Raw genomic sequence first — 7,957 nt, forward strand, 5'->3', positions numbered from 1 at the left:
TAAGATTAAGCCTCTTTTATTTTTAATGACCAAATTACAATGCCTCCCACAGTATGTTGACAAGACCTCAGCATCCAAGAGTCTTGCAATTATGTCTGGCAATCTCCAAAGGGAGCCTCCCAAGTGCTCACACTCCCAGTGTGACATCTTCGTATTCTTCCTTTCTTGTGTTAGCTTCCCCAGGCTAACAATCACTACCATCCAAGTCGTCTGAGAAAGACCTCCTCTTGCTGTGACTGATGAGCAGGTGGCACCCTAGCCATGTTCTCATAGCTGTTGCTCACCAAGGGAGCAGAGCATTGAATGGTTCTATATGGACCTCAGGGGATGCCTCTTCTCACTATGATATCTTCTGGGTCTTAGAGCACTCTGTTCATGCTAAGTCTTTCAGGAAAGCTGCTTCTCTCTTCTGTGCCTCATCTCTTGCAAACAATCCTCAAAAACATAACAAGCAAAAAGGAAACAAAAAATCAGAGAAATAAGTCAACCAGTAGTAGTAGTAGTAATAATAATAATAATAATAATAATAATAATAATAATAATAGAAATGAAGTCCGTATTCTCACAGATCTAACTCTGATCCTACCTTGCATGATGACGGATCAAACTACAACACTTGACTTCAGCTACAGAGTGCCACAATTTTGTCAAGAACAAAGAACTTGCCTTACATTTATATAGCTAAAGGGATCACCTGTTGATTTTCTAAAAACAAAGGAACAGTTTGTCTAGGTAATTTGAAGGCTACATCTTTAGAAGACCAAAACTTATTATAGTGCTACATTCAAAGTTTTTGCTTAATTTTACTCTTCAGAAATTTAAAATCTCTTGACTCAAATCTTAGCTAAAAGGAAATCCTTTTGCATAAATAATCTTTAACATGCCCTCCAATGAACATATATGGCCTCTCATACCTTGCTGGTTGGTCTGACCATGTGATATTTCTTTAACAGTGTTCCACAAGGTGAAAGTCAGCATAATACTTATGGTGGAATGACAAAGGAGAAAGATCATCGGGGGTGCTGATGAGCATATCATTGATGAAATCTAGCAAGAGCTCTAAGTGAGGTAGAGAATTAAGTCAGGAAAGAAAGGCACTGATGGGGCTCTAAAAGAAAGCCTTCTGGAGGGAGTATAAAAACAACACAAATAATAATTATTGAACATTTACTTTGGGCAGGCACGGCACATAAGACCCTTATCTTCATTATCTTGTTCCAGACTTAGAACACCTTGAGGAGGCACATGCTAGTCTTATCTCCATTTTATGGATGAGGACACCCAAGTTCAAAGAGTAACTTGCTCAGAATCACTTAGCTGTAGTAAGTGACAGTGGCAGTTGTAAGCCAAAATGTCTGTGATTTCAGTACTTGGAGTTATTAGTTTTCAATATAATTTTCAAAATATCGTGAGATTTGTGCCTTTTTCTGACTACATAGACCTGAAATGCACATGCAAGTCAGTATCTGACACAGGTAAAGAACTAATACATCTATGTGTCTTGACACGCATACTCGAAAATTCTCTAAGCTTGCTTCCTTCACTGATATAATCAGCTACATCTTGATTTTTTTTGGTTTCTGACTTATGAGTCCTCCTATTTTTACTATGTTACCACTATCCTTGTATTTTTCAGGTAGATGTCTCATTTTCAAGCTTATCATATTGATTTCTCCCTTTAGGATGAAAATTGGATGTAATTCAATTTCATGGGTCAGAACCACTAGTAAGAGATAGCTTTACGGTTGCTAAATAATCACAAGGAAAATATTAGATATATTTGAAAAAAATTGTAAACCATTAGCTATGCATCTGATGTGCAAAGTGTATTAATGAAAATTTATGATGGATCCAGCAACCCCATTTCTGGGTATATATCCAAATTAAATTAAATCAGTATCTCAAAGAGATATGTATTCCTATGTTAGCTGCAGCATAGCCAACATAGGGAAACAACGAAACAACCTAAGTGTCTGTCAACAGATGAATGGATAAAGAAATGTGATATATAATGGAATATTATGTGTGTGTGTGCGTGCGTGTGTGCATATATACATATATATATATATATATATATATATATATATAGTGATGGAAGAGAATTCAACCGTAAAAAAAGAAGGAAATCCTGCCATTTGAGACAACATGGATAAGTCTAGAGGATGTTATGCTAAGTGAAATAAACCAGTCACAGAAAGGGAAAAAAAAAACCCTGCATGATCTCACTTGTATGTGGAATCTAAAAAACTCAAACTCAGAGAAGCACAGTACAGAATGATGGTTGCCAGGGCCGGGGTGAGAGGGTGGCAAGGAAAATGGGGAAATGTTGGTCAAAGGGTACAAACTTTCAGTTATAAGATGAATAACTTCTGGAAATGTCATGTATAGTTGGTGACTAGTTAAAATATTGTTTTATATATTTCAAATTTGCTGAGAGAGACCTTAAGTCTTTTCACCACACACACGCACAGAAAGGTAACTGGATGTAAGGTGATGGATATGCTAATTAGCTTGATTGTGGTAATCATTTCACAATGTATATGTACGTCAAATCATCACATTGTACACCTTAAATACACACCATTTTTATTTGTTAATTATACTTCAATAAAACTGGAAAAACCATACTAAAAAGGACCCATGAAGGTGAAACACTTAGCACAGGCAAAAAATCCAATATGAATATAAATGTAGTTCCTTTAGTTTAATCTTTAGTAGATTTGATTTTTCTCTCCACTGCTCATGAGAAGGAATAAAAAATTAATTAAAAGCCGAGTCCAATCTATTCATTTAAGCAGAAGCTTTATCTAATCCTTGGTCTCTCTTAGCAAAATAAAAGCCACACAAATAGTGCCCAGTTTATCAAATGGCCTCTCAGTTCCCTGATTTCTCTCTCTCATGGTGTCGCTGGCTATAGGGGAAGGGTGTGGCTTATGGAACAACATGAACATGAAGAGTCAAGAGTTCTGAGATGTCTTATGCATCTTCTAGTTTCCAGAACTGCATCCAATTTAATGTTGGCATTTTCTGCTGGCATTCATGGTCAAAGTGTAACTTTTGTCTTTTGCTTCTATCACTCAATGGGGACTGTCAACATCATTGGCGGCAGCCACATTGCTAAATCCAACAATTATGTCTCTGTCATTATTTACGTGACCCTTCAGCAGGATCTGTCATGGTTGATTTTTCCTTTCTTTTTGCTATTTTTCATTGATATGGCTTCCAGAACACCACATTCTCCTGGTTTGTCTCCTATCTTCCGAAGGCTCCTTCATCAGTCTGCTTGGGTGGTTTCTCATTTCATCCCTGACCTCTTAATGTTGGAGGGCCCAGATCGCTCTTCTGAAATCCAGTCCCATATTTTGAATAGCTTACCTGAAAACTCCACTTAAAGGTCTGAGAGAAAACTCAAACTTACCCCCACTCTGCCCTTCTTGTAATCTTCCCTTTCTTAGCCAGTGGCAACCTTATTCCAGTTGTTCAGACCAAAAATCTTGGAGTCCTGAGATTCTGCCAGTCCATGACCTTGTCTCATGCCCAATACGAGGGAGATCGAAATTAGGATATTTTGTTCCTAAGGTCCTGCCTTTGTGATTCCCAACACTTTCTCTTCTCTTACCTCACAATGTCACTCTACTATAGCACATAACCACATGATTGTTTTGAAAACTGGAGTTTTGAGTAATCTTAGGGTAAAATTATATATAGTTTATAGTTTACATTTGCAGTTTATAGTCTGGGGTGATCTGTTTCGTCAGAATCAATTATATCCATAAATTGTCCTCTGTAGACTTGACTGATAATTTTAACTGGCCACATTTCCTTGGCTTTCTTTTGGCCCTGAATTGGGCCTCAACTTCAACAATGTCTAAAACATCTTTCCAGGAAGGGACACTGACAGCTATGTTTCTGCTTCTTCTAGAACTAGTACTGCAATTCTTTTCAGAATTACTCCTCTGTCTCCTCCTTGAGCTTCCTTGAGCGTTGCTATTTTCTTACGTGAGTCTGCCCCGCTGGCCTCATTTGGTTGGTTCAGGGATGTCAACCTGGCCTAAACTAAGCCAATCATAGTCTTTAAAAACCCTAGTTACAATGAACTGATCTATTATTATATGACACTAGGTGGGTCAATTAGAATCCTTTCTTAGAATTTTTGAACTTGGACGCACAGAGAGTAAAAGGCAGAGAGTAAAACTGCCATTTACTCTCTGTGCGTCCAAGTGCAAAAATAGAGATAAAAACCTAGTTTAAAAATAGAGATAGAACCAAGTTCAAAAATAGGGATGGAACCTATGAAAAGTGAAACTAGGGAGCTGTTGTGGCCACATTTCCAACTCTGTAAAAGTAGTCTGTAGTGAGAGAGAATGAAACCAATATCCAGAGAGAGGCATTGATGAAAGGGGGGAGGACTAGTGATATTTCAGTCCCTGAATCTAGTTTCCCTGAGGCCCAGTTGTATCTCTGGCCTTTTGGAGGTATTAACGGAGAATAGTATATTTTGTATTACAGAGTCCCATTGCTAACTAGCTTAGGGGAGAAAAAAGGAATTTATTTTCTTATATGGTTGGGAAGGAGCTTACAGTAGCTAATATGATCAATGAAATAACTGCATTAACCAGGCCTCTATTTATTTCTGGAACTGACACTTCAGAACTGCCAGATCTCTTTTTATCCATCTTGCATCTCTGCTTGCCTCAGCTTTTGACTTGGTCTCAGTTAAACCCCCGCCAGTAGGCTTTTTCTAGGCTGCTGAGGAAGACAGTTGTAAGCTGCTCCAGTCTTTCATCTATCCTAAACTGTGACCCCAAAGACAAAAGCTCTAGGGAGAAAATCTCTGTTAGTGTTAATGAAAAGTCTCCTGAGGTCCCCTGATTGATTGGCTTAGCTCAGGTCTTAGGACCACCTCTGAGCTAATCACTCTGGCCAAAAGCATGGGTGCTATGATTGGCCAGATCCAGTTCCTATGCTATTTCTATGTGCGTGGGTAGGTCAGACATAGCTTTAATCAAAACATAAAAGTCTTATTAGAATGGATATCAAAATATATTCTAGGAAGACAGCACCATAGCTCTCACAGTTCACTACCCTATTGTTGGTTTAATCCTTTCTTAGATTCCATGCAGCAAGAAAAGTCATTTTTTTCCCTAAGCCAAATGAGTTATTTTCTTTCATTTGCAATCAAGAGTCTTGATGCATATACACTTTTTCATCTCTCTTTTCCTTAGGTGCTTGTCTTCCAGAATGGAAGTGTTTGCTGAATCACCCGTTTTGGATATGTGGGAATCCTCTTCCGTTTCTGCCTATTCCTCATTCTCCATACCCAATCAAATATCCTATGTGAGTTCTAACTAAAATATTTCTACAACCAACCTCACTGTTCCATCCGTATTGTCACCACTGTTCTTCATGCCTTTATCATCATATGCTTGATTTGCTGCCTCATTAGTCTTCTTACTAAGTCTTGTTTTTTGCATTCCGTCCTCCACTCTATTGTGCAGGTGAAATGGTAGTGTCATTTCTCTGAATAAAATTTTCTCTTGGCACTCACTGCTAAGAAGCTAAAAACTTCTTGGTGATGTGTGCAGGAGCTTTTGTGTACTTCAGCTAAGGATGCCTCATGTGTCCCTCGGTGTTCAGGTCTTCGCATCCGTTCTAACCTGTGTGTCACATTAATTGGCTTTGTATTATCTTTGTCCTATTCCTTGCAAGCATTGCTGCAAAGCTTGTCCTAAATGCCAATATCAAATCAGATGTCTTTTATTTGCTCTTGGGATGCCTTGATAACCTGACTCTTTCTGCCTTTATTATTTACCAGGTTCTCAAACATACTGTTACACATAAATCACTTACGGAGCTTGGTCCTTACCCAACCCAGGCACATTGCATCAGAAATATTTTTTTATTTATTAAAAAAAAATTAATGTTTATTTTTCAGAGAGAGAGAGAGCGAGCAAGCGGGGTTGGGGCAGAGAGAGAAGGACACACAGAATCTGAAGCAGGCTCCAGACTGCATCAGAAATATTTTTTTAAATGCCTTTCAGAGACTCAGAAACAGATGGTTTGTAGAGCATTCATTTGGTTGACACTGTGTTTGAGTATCTCTTGCTACTGCCTGCTTTTGAAGTTCTGATTCCTCTGCCTATTTCTGAGACTTCTGATTGGCTGAACTGTCTTTGAAGTCTCTTCAGGTTTACATTCTAGTCATCCCTGCTCTAGACCTTTGTGCTATCAATTGAAAATCAGCTATTTCAACCATTGACCTCTCCTATAGTTATATAGCCCCTTCATTTTTCCCCATTCTTGGATTTATTCTATTCTTGCTTTATCATCTCAACTTCAACTCCTAGTTCAAGTATAAATTATTTTTCTCAACTAGTTTGACTATATCTCCAATCACAAATTCTCCCTCTCATTTGAGAGCCCCGATTTATGATTGCTAGATAGTTACTAGTGCTTTAAAATTATTATCAAGGCTCCAATTAGTGGTATGTTGTAGCTGAGGGCAAATTGTGTGCATCTCTTCCAAATTCCACATTCAAAAAAATCCTATTGTTTGAAATTGGCTATGGTGAGAATATTTACATCACAGAAATCAGCAAATACTCAGAAAATGTTACTTCCCCCTTCCCCCTGAAGGACTGGTAAATGTTACCAGCCAACCCTATTTCCAGTAGAAGACCCAGATGTGGGAATCCTGGTGCCAACCTAGAGAATCTGGTATAATCCTAGTAGGTGAAAAACAGATACCATGGATTAATAGCAGCTGAAAGCAAAGGTGGACTGCGCCTGGACAGTTAATGGTCTCTAGCCCTTAAAAAAGTAGAAAAGTAGGATTCTAAACCTGTTCCACTCCCACATTGATCCATCTCAGTTAATGGCAACAACAGTCACAAGGACCTTACACAAGTCATTTAAGCAACCTGTGTATCAAGTTCCTCATCTATAAAATGGGAATACTAATAACATCTGTCTCATAGGGTTATGAGGATTAAATGAGTTATGATTGGCGAAAGGCATAGGATAATGCCTGGCACAATCATGATTTCCTGACGTAGTATATAGACGTTTAAATAATTTCAGATAGAAACCCATAGAATTAACCTTGCTTTTATCCTTTTTTTCATACCCTATGTCCGCTCTGTCAAGAAATCCTTTTACCTTGAATATATATGTATATATCTGGATCTGACTTCATCTTATCACCTCTACTGTGGCCGTCTTGGGTCAAGCCTCCATCATCTCAATCTAAATTGTTTTGATGATGGTCAGCAGATAGTTTTTCTGGCTTTCACTCTTGTGGCCCCTCCTACCCACCCCCCAACTCCCTGTTATTTTAGTCTGTTCCTAAAATAACAACCAGAGTGATCCTTTTCCATCATTTTTACACAATGTTAACTCCTTAGCTGAAAAACCTTCCAATGGCTCCCCATTTCCTTAGGGTAAAAGACAAAGTCTTCACAATGGCCTACAAGGTCTTGGACCCACTCCAAGCTGTCCTCTGACTCTTTTTCTATGACATTCCCTCATTCAATCCTCACTCAATGGCCCGTCTAGCCATTCTATAATGGACGAAGAGAGGAAAATATAGTAGGATTGTGAAAATAAGAATGGGTGTGACAGTAAGAACGGACATAGTGAATGAAGTGGGGGCAGGTGTGGAGGGTTGGGTTTAAGTAGATACAGAGCAGCCAAGAAAGAGTCAGAATAGGAGAAGGTCAGAAATATTTCCAAAGCAAATCAAGTAAGAACAAGATCTATACCCAGCCACTTGGAAATGGGCCTAGTATGAAGGAGCCAAAAAAGGAGCCCCAACTAATACCTTGCAGAGAACCTGGCAAGCTTGAATGCTCCTGAGTCCTAGGTAGAACTGGGCCAAGTGTGGGCTGGCTTTGTTGTGGAGGTAGGTATTCAGTGCGAGAAAGCCTATGCATGTCTTGACAAAAAATATTTCCAAACC

General features: G+C 38.8%; 1 long non-coding RNA gene across 1 annotated transcript; it reads right to left on the minus strand.

The window, feature by feature from the left end:
• Positions 1-5,897, minus strand: LOC121028043 (uncharacterized). Its single transcript, XR_005789039.1, has 2 exons — positions 3,419-5,897; positions 1-435 (listed from the first exon to the last, which is right to left on the minus strand). It is a non-coding gene; the product is annotated as an uncharacterized LOC121028043 (long non-coding RNA).
• Between the last annotated feature and the right edge of the window lie 2,060 nt (positions 5,898-7,957).

The sequence above is a fragment of the Herpailurus yagouaroundi genome, unplaced genomic scaffold (genome assembly GCF_014898765.1).
Source record: "Herpailurus yagouaroundi ecotype Mexico unplaced genomic scaffold, PumYag 28, whole genome shotgun sequence".
Taxonomy (NCBI): domain Eukaryota; kingdom Metazoa; phylum Chordata; class Mammalia; order Carnivora; family Felidae; genus Herpailurus; species Herpailurus yagouaroundi.